We start from the raw sequence: 11,978 nt of genomic DNA, 5'->3' as shown, positions 1-11,978 counted from the left end.
TAACCCTGGCAGGAGGGTGGGGGATTTATTTTAAAGGGTCGGGGTGTGTTTTAGGTTTGCTTTAGCGTGCCAGTTTCCCCGCCCTGCCCCCCACTGGACCCCAGGTAATATAAGGCACTTTGGGGGGGTTCGGGAGGGTGGGGGATTTATTTTCAAGGGTCAGGGTGTTGTGATCTTCCTGCACACAGTGCCCTAACCCTGGCAGGAGGGTGGGGGATTTATTTTCAAGGGTCGGGGTGTTGTGATCTTCCTGCACACAGTGCCCTAACCCTGGCAGGAGGGTGGGGGATTTATTTTAAAGGGTCGGGGTGTGTTTTAGGTTTGCTTTAGCGTACCGTTTCCCCGCCCTGCCCCCCACTGGACCCCAGGTAATATAAGGCACTTTGGGGGGGTTCGGGAGGGTGGGGGATTTATTTTCAAGGGTCAGGGTGTTGTGATCTTCCTGCACACAGTGCCCTAACCCTGGCAGGAGGGTGGGGGATTTATTTTCAAGGGTCGGGGTGTTGTGATCTTCCTGCACACAGTGCCCTAACCCTGGCAGGAGGGTGGGGGATTTATTTTCAAGGGTCGGGGTGTTGTGATCTTCCTGCACACAGTGCCCTAACCCTGGCAGGAGGGTGGGGGATTTATTTTAAAGGGTCGGGGTGTTGTGATCTTCCTGCACACAGTGCCCTAACCCTGGCAGGAGGGTGGGGGATTTATTTTAAAGGGTCGGGGTGTGTTTTAGGTTTGCTTTAGCGTGCCGGTTTCCCCGCCCTGCCCCCCACTGGACCCCAGGTAATATAAGGCACTTTGGGGGGGTTCGGGAGGGTGGGGGGATTTATTTTCAAGGGTCAGGGTGTTGTGATCTTCCTGCACACAGTGCCCTAACCCTGGCAGGAGGGTGGGGGATTTATTTTAAAGGGTCGGGGTGTGTTTTAGGTTTGCTTTAGCGTGCCGGTTTCCCCGCCCTGCCCCCCACTGGACCCCAGGTAATATAAGGCACTTTGGGGGGGTTCGGGAGGGTGGGGGATTTATTTTCAAGGGTCAGGGTGTTGTGATCTTCCTGCACACAGTGCCCTAACCCTGGCAGGAGGGTGGGGGATTTATTTTCAAGGGTCGGGGTGTTGTGATCTTCCTGCACACAGTGCCCTAACCCTGGCAGGAGGGTGGGGGATTTATTTTCAAGGGTCGGGGTGTTGTGATCTTCCTGCACACAGTGCCCTAACCCTGGCAGGAGGGTGGGGGATTTATTTTCAAGGGTCGGGGTGTTGTGATCTTCCTGCACACAGTGCCCTAACCCTGGCAGAAGGGTGGGGGATTTATTTTCAAGGGTCGGGGTGTTGTGATCTTCCTGCACACAGTGCCCTAACCCTGGCAGGAGGGTGGGGGATTTATTTTTAAGGGTCGGGGTGTGTTTTAGGTTTGCTTTAGCGTGCCGGTTTCCCCGCCCTGCCCCCCACTGGACCCCAGGTAATATAAGGCACTTTGGGGGGGTTCGGGAGGATGGGGGATTTATTTTCAAGGGTCGGGGTGGGTTTTAGGGTTGCTTTAGCGTGCCGGTTTCCCCGCCCTGCCCCCCATTGGACCCCAGGTAATTTAAGGCACTTTGGGGGGGTTCGGGAGGGTGGGGGATTTATTTTCAAGGGTCAGGGTGTTGTGATCTTCCTGCACACAGTGCCCTAACCCTGGCACCAGGGGTGTTGTGATCTTCCTGCACCCAGTGCCCTAACCCTGGCACCAGGGGTGTTGTGATCTTCCTGCACACACAGTGCCCTAACCCTGGCACCAGGGGTGTTGTTATCTTCCTGCACACAGTGCCTGACCCTGACTCCTCCCCTCCCCCATGTCCCAGCCAGTGAATAGTGTGTCGGTGAGTGGTGGGGGGGGGGGGGGGGGGGGGAGGGATGGGAAGGGAGAGACAGCCCCTGCATTCAGGGGCTGTCTCTCCCTTCCTATCCCTCCCAGGGAGTGGGGCTGGCTCTCCCTTCCCATCCCTCACAGGGAGTGGGGCTGCTTGCCCCTTCACCTCCCCCCACCCCCTCCCCTTCCCCTTCTCTCTCCCATATACCAGCAGTGGGGGATGTGAAGGGTGGGATACTTCAGCCCTTTCCAGTCTGAGCTTCTGAACTTACTTTTTTTCATCTTCTTTTTTATTTTCTCATTGTAGATGGATCATGATAGGGAGTCAGCCCAACCGTCCTCCTCAAAGGCCGATCGTGATGCTAGGTCCCGGAAGCCACGGTTCACACAGGCAGATGTGGACCTCCTAGCCCGGCTACTCCTCCTGGATGAGGAGCATCTCTACACCCCCTCAGGCAGCAGGCCTAACCTTCAAAGGGAGTCTGCAGCCTGGGTGGCTCTCCAGGAGGAGTTCTGCCGGAGAGCAGATCGAAGATCTCAAGAAGAAAGGTGAGAGATAATGTTAGTGGTGTATTATATTTATTTATATTTATTTATCATTTTGAAATGATGTGATTTGTATTTGGGAATTTTGAATGCCACATTAAAAGATAGCTAATTTTTTTTTTATTACTAAATGTTATATATTGCATAAAAAAATAACCTAGCAGGGCATGTTGTGTTTGTAAGTAATTTATTAATCAATTAATGTTATTCTATTTCCTTTCTACCTCTAATTCTCAGGTCGGCATCTGAGACTTCACGAGGGTGATTGGCTTGAGGAGGTCCGCCTGACTTTAGCGCATCCTTCGCCTGGTAGGCTGTTTGAGAATACTCCACAAGTACACAAATATTATTCAATTAATTGTAATGGAATTTGTGTTTAATATTGTTTGTGTCAGTTCCAATTCCTTTTTTTTAAATTTTAACTGTTGTTCTGTGAAATTTGATCTGTGTCTTCGTACAGAACCACACACCAGCAGGGACGAGGCAGGGCTTCCTGGGCCCAGTAGCTGTCAGCAGAGGAGGACGGAGCAAACCGTCACTGGTGGGCCAGGTATTATATTATTAGATAATTGAGCCCTGACCATTGACCAACATGCTGCAAATGTGAATGGGGGATAAATGTGAGACTGAGGGAAGGGGGTATTAGTCACTGTGAGAGGGGAGGGAGGCAGTGGGAGAAAGAGGATGAGTGAGGAAGAAGAACTGTAGAAGAGTGCCATGTTAAAAAATGAACTGAAAAACATTTTTTTTTTATGTAGCACGTGTGTACGGGCTTAATGGCTTGTATTTTGGCCCACAGGGCCAATATGTATGTTGTAGTACTAGTAGTAGTAGTTTGTCTAGTATCTGTCTGAGGCAGAAAATCAAAATTATTGTTTGTGATCAGTCAGTTATATAGGGTGGGATAGATGTATGTTATGTTATATATTTATATAATATTATCTCTAATTATCTAGAATGATATCCCTCCACTCTCCCTCTCCGAGGTTGTAGACTATAAACTCATTTTTCCAAAACCCTACAATTTAGTTAACTAAGGGGTTGAATGTATTTTAATATTGTAAACTTGCTGGTGCGTACAATACTGGTTTGTGGCCCTCGAGGACCATAACTGCCCACCCCTGTTCTATATCTTATGTAGAATTTTTTACATTTCTTTACAGGGCAAGAAGAGGCAGCCACAGCCACCAGTGCCACTGCCAGTGCCCAAAGGATGGAGGCAGCCACAGCCGGGCCCAGCAGCACCAGCACCAGCACTGCTGCTTTACTCCTTGCAGGATCTCCTCCAAGCTGCGTATGTACTGCACATGCGCAGTTTGGCATGCTGAAGGAGCTCCTGCAGGGAGTAAACAGCATCAGGGCAGATGTCAAGGATGTGCAGAGGAGGCTGTCAGCCATGGAGGAGGCCTTTCAGGAGCTGAGGGCACAGGTATCTCCTCCTCATGAGATGCCTCGTGAGGAGGAGATGCCACTGCCCTCTGCTCCAGAGCAGGATCCTCCTCTCGGGTTGCCATTCTCCTCTCCACATCCTTGAGTACTGGGTGCTAAAACACAATTTTTTTTTGGTATGTTGTCATTGTAAAGTTATATTTTTATAACAGTGTTATTTAATTTCGTTATAGTTTTGTAGTTAATAAAATGTTTTAAATTTGAGAAATATTAGTGGACTCAATTATTAAAATTATTATAAATTGGGATTTATAGTCAACAGATTTTCTAACATGCACACAGCAATAAAATTACCAGTGTTATCAATTAGTCTTTCAGTTTCCAATCCAGTCCATCTGCAACTCATCAAGATCAGCCTCAGCTTCCCCCATTTCTCCCAGACCAAGACCTAGTCATGATTTGACTGTTAAGACATCTTATACTATCACTTACTCCAGATAAAGAGTGAGAGTAAATATAAAGCTGCCAAATCTACACATACAGTAAATCTCTTATAAAATAGCGACTAACATACATAAATGTTGGCCTCCACTTGGGAACACCTAGACCATCCCTTTTTTCACACGTGTAGATTTACGCATGTTGTACTATATAAAGAAGTATATGCTATTTATGTAAACACGTAAATGCTGTTTTTTATTAATGCAACTTGAAAATTCAACTTAACATGTATCTGCTCCGCAGGGAGAAATAATTAAATCTCGGCCAGAGAAACCTTTTACTGACCACAGGGAGGTTAGGTAACTCATGACACAACTGGAGATGGTTTTGATTTAGGCACTAACTTACGTGGTCAGGCTTTATTTAGAGAGTGAGACAAATTGGTCCCTACAAACCAGGGTTTTCCAAATAAATAACCACTCACTCAGCAGGATTTTATGCATGATGTAAATTTGCATATACTGAGTCCCCATGATATGCAAATGTATTTCATGCATAATTCTTTGTGGATATTCTAAAAATCCAACTGGCTGTGGAATCCCCAGGACCGGTTTGGTAAGCTGAGCTATAAACTGTCTCAGCCTGAAAAATAAACCATGCCCCTATCACAGTATGATATACATTAACTGCTTAGAGAGACTATGGTCAAAACTCAAAAGTACTTTAACTGCCTGTTTTCTAACAGCTGCTAAATAAGCGCACACAGTTGATAGACACAAACTTAGGTTTCTTTCTTGCACATACAAAGTCCTTATTCATCAAGCTGACAAGATAGATGATAACAGCACAGCAGACACCTGAGGTGAAGAGGCAGGGGCAGTTCTATCATGAGGCACTGGCAGTGCTTCTGCTGAATGCTCCATCCTGCTGTGTTCCCAAATGACCTTGCATCCCCATCCTAGACAAGAGACTCACTCCTCCTCCCAGTCACAGCGAATTTTCACATTATGAAGCAGCGGAAGGTTGATTTTGATGAAAACCAATTCCTCTACTAAGTCTGGATTCAAACGTGCACGGAGTGGACTCACAATATTCCCTGTCAATGAAAATACTCGTTCACTTTGCACACTGGTGGGTGGGCAGGAAAGAAAGTGTTGTGCTACTCTGGTAAGATAAGGCCACATTGAAGCTTTTTCTGCCCAATATCTCAGGGGATCTGACTCCATGCTCTCAACTGGCTCAGAGAGAAAATTATTCACATGAATTTCTGCAACCTTCTCTTGCAGGTGCTGCTGGTTAGCAGCCCCACCACTCTGAAATGTGACAAATTTTGCTCTTGCTATTGAAATAGGACCAGTTTCATGAAATTTGGGAGGAGAATGGGTTGTCATCATGGGAGGGAAGCAGCTGGTGGAACTGGAAGCAGCTGAGCAGGATGGAGTGGGAGGAGTTGAAATCTTTTTAACCATTTCAATCAACTTATTTGTCCAGGATGCAAGAGTATTGCACTTGAGAGCAACATTGCCTTTCACACGTGGGTCACACATAGGGGTAGATTTTCAGAGCCCTGCGCGCCGGGAAGCCTATTTTACATAGGCCTCCCGGCGCGCGCAGAGCCCCGGGACTCGCGTAAGTCCCGGGGTTCTCGGAGGGGGGCGTGTCGGGGGCGTGTCGGGGGGCGGGCCCGGTCGTCGCGGCGTTCCGGGGGCGTGTCGGCAGCGTTTTGGGGGCGGGTACGGGGGCGTGGCTACGGCCCGGGGGCGTGGCCGCGCCCTCCGTACCCGCCCCCAGGTCGCGGCCCGGCGCGCAGCAGGCCCGCTGGCGCGCGGGGATTTACGTCTCCCTCCGGGAGGCGTAAATCCCCCGACAAAGGTAAGGGGGGGGTGTAGACAGGGCCGGGTGGGTGGGTTAGGTAGGGGAAGGGAGGGTAAGGTGAGGGGAGGGCAAAGGAAAGTTCCCTCCGAGGCCGCTCCGATTTCGGAGCGGCCTTGGAGGGAATGGGGGGAGGCAGCGCGGCTCGGCGCGCGCAGGCTATACAAAATCGATAGCCTTGCGCGCGCCGATCCAGGATTTTAGTGGATACGCGCGGCTCCGCGCGTATCTACTAAAATCCAGTGTACTTTTGCTTGAGTCTGATGCGCAAGCAAAAGTAGGCTGATCGCGCTTCTTTTAAAATCTACCCCATAGTAGCTAAGATATAGCTATCCTTCTCCATTAGAGGTTTCAACCTTTTCTGTACTTGCTCTTTTAAGCATCTCACAAGCTGCAACACTTCCTTCGACAAACCTGTCTGATGCAGATATTCCTGTAATACCTGCTCCAGATCATATATTACAGGAATGATATCACCTAACGTGGCTGTAGCTGCACTCAGTGCATCAGTATATACTTTGAAAGGCTTGAGGACATGCACCATCTGTGCAATGTTTGTCCAGTCCTGACATCCAAGTGGATTTTCCAATCCAATTTCAGATTCCATTGCCAAATCATGCAGAGGTGTCTGTTGTTCAGACAACCTCTCCAACATAAGATAGGTGGAATTCCATCTGGTAGGCACATCCTGTACGAGGTTATGCAATGGTGCCCTAACTGCTTTTTGTTTTTCTCTGAGTTCCTTCCCACTTTTCACACTGCGATTGAAATGCCCAGTTATTTTGCGGCACTTTTCAATCAACCTGCTTCAGGGCTTGACGACTAGTACCTTGCACTTCCTTGGCACCTAGCCCCAACGCATCCCTCACTACCAGGTGCAGTGTATGTGCAAAGCATCGGATGCCTTTGAATCCACCATCCTCCAGAGCCTTAATCATATTGGCAGCATTGTCAGTAATGATATATCCATTTAAACATTCCATATCACTGCTTCTAAGTAGCCCTTTCCATCCTTCCATCATCCCCTGAATTGTCTGTAAGATATTTGCAGAAGTATGTCTCTGGTCTAGCACTTGAGCATGCAGTAAAGCCCACCGGTATCCTGGAGAAAGCTTTTTGGAGCTGCTGGTGCTACTGCCACTGCTTGTGCTTGTGCTGTCAGTTAATGCCTCATCCAGCTGCCACCAATGTGCTGTTAGAGACAAATATGCATGTGTTGCATTCTTACTAGTCCAAAGATCAGTGGTGAGATGTATGCTCCTTCCCTTTGCCCTTGCCATCACAATCTGCATTTCAGCACGACATTGTGAGTACAGGGAAGGAATCACCTGACGGGTAAATGTAGTTCTTGAAGGAATTTTGTAGTCAGGGGCTAAAAGATGGATCAGCTTCTTAAATCCACTATTCTCTACAATCTGCAGTGGCTGATCATCCTCAGCAATCATTACAGCAATTTGTCGTGTCACCACTTTGGATACTACTTGCTTCCTAGTCTGTGAAATTGAAGAAGGACACCACCCCATCTGCTCAACAGTAGCTTGCCGCTGCTGCCGGGGAAGAGGAGAAGAAGAAGACTGCTTCTGCTTCACATACACACAATCTTCTGAAGTAATTTCCTTCTGTGGCTTCCCTGCAGCTTCTTCTGCAAGCAACAGTGCTTTATGTTCTCTTTCAAGGTGATATTTCATGTTGGTGGTAGTAAGATGTCCAATAGTTCTTCCACGGCTCACCATCCTTTTACAATGGATACATTGAGCACATCTCCAATCATCCGTAACATTAAAATGATTCCAAACCTTAGATGTTTTTCTACTGTCCCTTACTCTAGGCTGGACATTTCTTGTCAGTGTTGTCATCAGAGTAGGAGTAGTAGTACTAGGAGTAGAAGTAGCAGAAGTTGTTCTTGTAGTAACCTGCAAAAGTTCAACTGGTTTAGGACTAGAGAGGATACTACTGGCGCTGACAGTGGTTTTTTTGACAATCGGACTACCATCATCTGATTCATCATCACTACTATCACTGTCATTGGCGGTGTTTTTCTCCTCATCCTGATTATCATCATTGTCATCCTCCTCCTCAGACTCAGAGTCCTCTGATTCTCTATTCAGCACTTTCTGTAGCACTTCATCCATCAATAAACTTTGCTGCTGCCGCACAGATTTCACTTTCACCTTTCCAGATTTTGCTCCTTCCTTGTCCTGCAAGTTACCTTGCTCCTTTACATTCGCTGAAGTAGAAGGGGTATCATCAAATCGCAGTTTTTTCCTACTGACTGGAATTTTCTTTCCAGTAGCACTCTTCTTCTTACCAGCAAACATTTTAAAACGTTATGGCTGCAAGTCCAGTCCAGTACCAACAAGTAAGCTGGCACAGCAGTGTACTGAGCAGCACCTAATAGATAAGATATATAGAAGGGTTAAATACAGTTAGTGAGTGACTTCGTCAGTCAGTGACAGGTCACTGTGTGATTAGTAATCTGACTAGTGGCTCACTGGCGTGGCTAGTAGCCACTAGCCAGCCACTAGCCATTGACACTAGGCTACCCCATAATATTATATTTACTTATACTTGCACTACTAACACAAACAATTTATTTATAAATTTAAGGCTCACGTGCATTTGCAAGTCCAGGACCAACACAGGGGTAGTGGCTGGCTAGTGTAAGACAACACACTAGTTTACTAGTAAATTGGGGGGAGGGGAAAGGGAGGGCGAGAAAACCGGCAGACTAAAGCAACCCTAAAACCCACCCCGACCCTTTAAAATAAATCCCCCACCCTCCCGAACCCCCCCAAAGTGCCTTATATTACCAGGGGTCCAGTGGGGGGGAGGGCAGGGAAACCGGCACACTAAAGCAACCCTAAAACCCACCCCGACCCTTTAAAATAAATCCCCCACCCTCCCGAACCCCCCCAAAGTGCCTTATATTACCTGGGGTCCAGTGGGGGGGGGGGGAGGGCAGGGAAACCGGCACACTAAAGCAACCCTAAAACCCACCCGACCCTTTAAAATAAATCCCCCACCCTCCCGAACCCCCCCCCAAAGTGCCTTATATTACCTGGGGTCCAGTGGGGGGGAGGGCAGGGAAAGCGGCACACTAAAGCAACCCTAAAACCCACCCCGACCCTTTAAAATAAATGCCCCACCCTCCCGAACCCCCACAAAGTGCCTTATATTACCTGGGGTCCAGTAGGGGGGGGGAGGGCAGGGAAACCGGCACACTAAAGCAACCCTAAAACCCACCCGACCCTTTAAAATAAATCCCCCACCCTCCCGAACCCCCCCCAAAGTGCCTTATATTACCTGGGGTCCAGTGGGGGGGGAAACCGGCACACTAAAGCAACCCTAAAACCCACCCCGACCCTTTAAAATAAATCCCCCACCCTCCCGAACCCCCACAAAGTGCCTTATATTACCAGGGGTCCAGTGGGGGGGAGGGCAGGGAAACCGGCACACTAAAGCAACCCTAAAACCCACCCCGACCCTTTAAAATAAATCCCCCACCCTCCCTAACACCCACAAAGTGCCTTATATTACCTGGGGTCCAGTGGGGGGGGGGGGGGAGGGCAGGGAAACCGGCACACTAAAGCAACCCTAAAACCCACCCGACCCTTTAAAATAAATGCCCCACCCTCCCGAACCCCCACAAAGTGCCTTATATTACCTGGGGTCCAGTAGGGGGGGGGAGGGCAGGGAAACCGGCACACTAAAGCAACCCTAAAACCCACCCGACCCTTTAAAATAAATCCCCCACCCTCCCGAACCCCCCCCCAAAGTGCCTTATATTACCTGGGGTCCAGTGGGGGGGAGGGCAGGGAAACCGGCACACTAAAGCAACCCTAAAACCCACCCCGACCCTTTAAAATAAATCCCCCACCCTCCCGAACCCCCACAAAGTGCCTTATATTACCAGGGGTCCAGTGGGGGGGAGGGCAGGGAAACCGGCACACTAAAGCAACCCTAAAACCCACCCCGACCCTTTAAAATAAATCCCCCACCCTCCCTAACACCCACAAAGTGCCTTATATTACCTGGGGTCCAGTGGGGGGGGGGGGGAGGGCAGGGAAACCGGCACACTAAAGCAACCCTAAAACCCACCCGACCCTTTAAAATAAATCCCCCAGCCTCCCGAACCCCCCCAAAGTGCCTTATATTACCTGGGGTCCAGTGGGGGGGAGGGCAGGGAAACCGGCACACTAAAGCAACCCTAAAACCCACCCCGACCCTTTAAAATAAATCCCCCACCCTCCCGAACCCCCCCAAAGTGCCTTATATTACCTGGGGTCCAGTGGGGGGGAGGGCAGGGAAACCGGCAGACTAAAGCAACCCTAAAACCCACCCCGACCCTTTAAAATAAATCCCCCACCCTCCCGAACCCCCCCAAAGTGCCTTATATTACCAGGGGTCCAGTGGGGGGGAGGGCAGGGAAACCGGCAGACTAAAGCAACCCTAAAACCCACCCCGACCCTTTAAAATAAATCCCCCACCCTCCCGAACCCCCACAAAGTGCCTTATATTACCTGGGGTCCAGTGGGGGGGGGAGGGCAGGGAAACCGGCACACTAAAGCAACCCTAAAACCCACCCCGACCCTTTAAAATAAATCCCCCACCCTCCCGAACCCCCCCCCAAAGTGCCTTATATTACCTGGGGTCCAGTGGGGGGGAGGGCAGGGAAACCGGCACACTAAAGCAACCCTAAAACCCACCCCGACCCTTTAAAATAAATCCCCCACCCTCCCGAACCCCCCCAAAGTGCCTTATATTACCTGGGGTCCAGTGGGGGGGAGGGCAGGGAAACCGGCACACTAAAGCAACCCTAAAACCCACCCCGACCCTTTAAAATAAATCCCCCACCCTCCCGAACCCCCCCAAAGTGCCTTATATTACCTGGGGTCCAGTGGGGGGGAGGGCAGGGAAACCGGCACACTAAAGCAAACCCTAAAACCCACCCCGACCCTTTAAAATAAATCCCCCACCCTCCCGAACCCCCCCAAAGTGCCTTATATTACCAGGGGTCCAGTGGGGGGGAGGGCAGGGAAACCGGCAGACTAAAGCAACCCTAAAACCCACCCCGACCCTTTAAAATAAATCCCCCACCCTCCCGAACCCCCACAAAGTGCCTTATATTACCTGGGGTCCAGTGGGGGGGGAGGGCAGGGAAACCGGCACACTAAAGCAACCCTAAAACCCACCCCGACCCTTTAAAATAAATCCCCCACCCTCCCGAACCCCCCCAAAGTGCCTTATATTACCTGGGGTCCAGTGGGGGGGAGGGCAGGGAAACCAGCACACTAAAGCAACCCTAAAACCCACCATGACCCTTTAAAATAAATCCCCCACCCTCCTGATTTTTAAAATCATTTAAAAAAAATTGAGTAGGTTAATATAAGAGATGACTGTAGTAGATTGAATAAAGATCTGATGTTTCTGCTCTCCTCACACCAAACAAAAGCAACACACAAGCAGAGAAGCCCTTCTTACAAAGCTGAGCTAGTGAGTTAAGTAGGAGGAAAAGTAAACATACTGGTGCCAGTGTGGCTACTTAAAAAATACACTTACCAAGTTACCAACAATCAATTACATATATTTGAACTGTGTACAGTTCCAGCCAGGACCACCTTTCTAAAATGTACTGTGATTGGCAAATTTCACGTGCCTGCTAACAAAAATAATAAACAAACAAGTTCTAGTCACGTGACCTTGGTAACATCAATAGATAAGAGCACAGCCAGCCAATAGGAATACATATTCATTCCTAAGTGACCTTTACTGACCTGGGAAGTGTGAACACTTTGTTTCATTTTCTGTTGGTGTTCATGAGTTTCCAGTTCCATTTCCCATCCCCCCAACCATCACCTCAGTGGTAACATCAATAGATAAGAGGGCAG

At 49.2% G+C, this 11,978-nt stretch overlaps 1 long non-coding RNA gene across 1 annotated transcript; it reads left to right on the top strand.

Moving 5' to 3' along the window:
- Positions 1-2,369: 2,369 nt before the first annotated feature.
- LOC115076459 lies at positions 2,370-2,906 on the top strand. The gene is made up of 3 exons (XR_003852771.1): positions 2,370-2,391; positions 2,626-2,723; positions 2,849-2,906. It is a non-coding gene; the product is annotated as an uncharacterized LOC115076459 (long non-coding RNA).
- Positions 2,907-11,978: the final 9,072 nt, after the last annotated feature.

Source organism: Rhinatrema bivittatum, chromosome 15 (assembly GCF_901001135.1).
Source record: "Rhinatrema bivittatum chromosome 15, aRhiBiv1.1, whole genome shotgun sequence".
Classification (NCBI taxonomy): domain Eukaryota; kingdom Metazoa; phylum Chordata; class Amphibia; order Gymnophiona; family Rhinatrematidae; genus Rhinatrema; species Rhinatrema bivittatum.
Note: the sequence above shows the minus strand (reverse complement) of the source record. Positions and strands in the feature narration are given on the sequence as shown.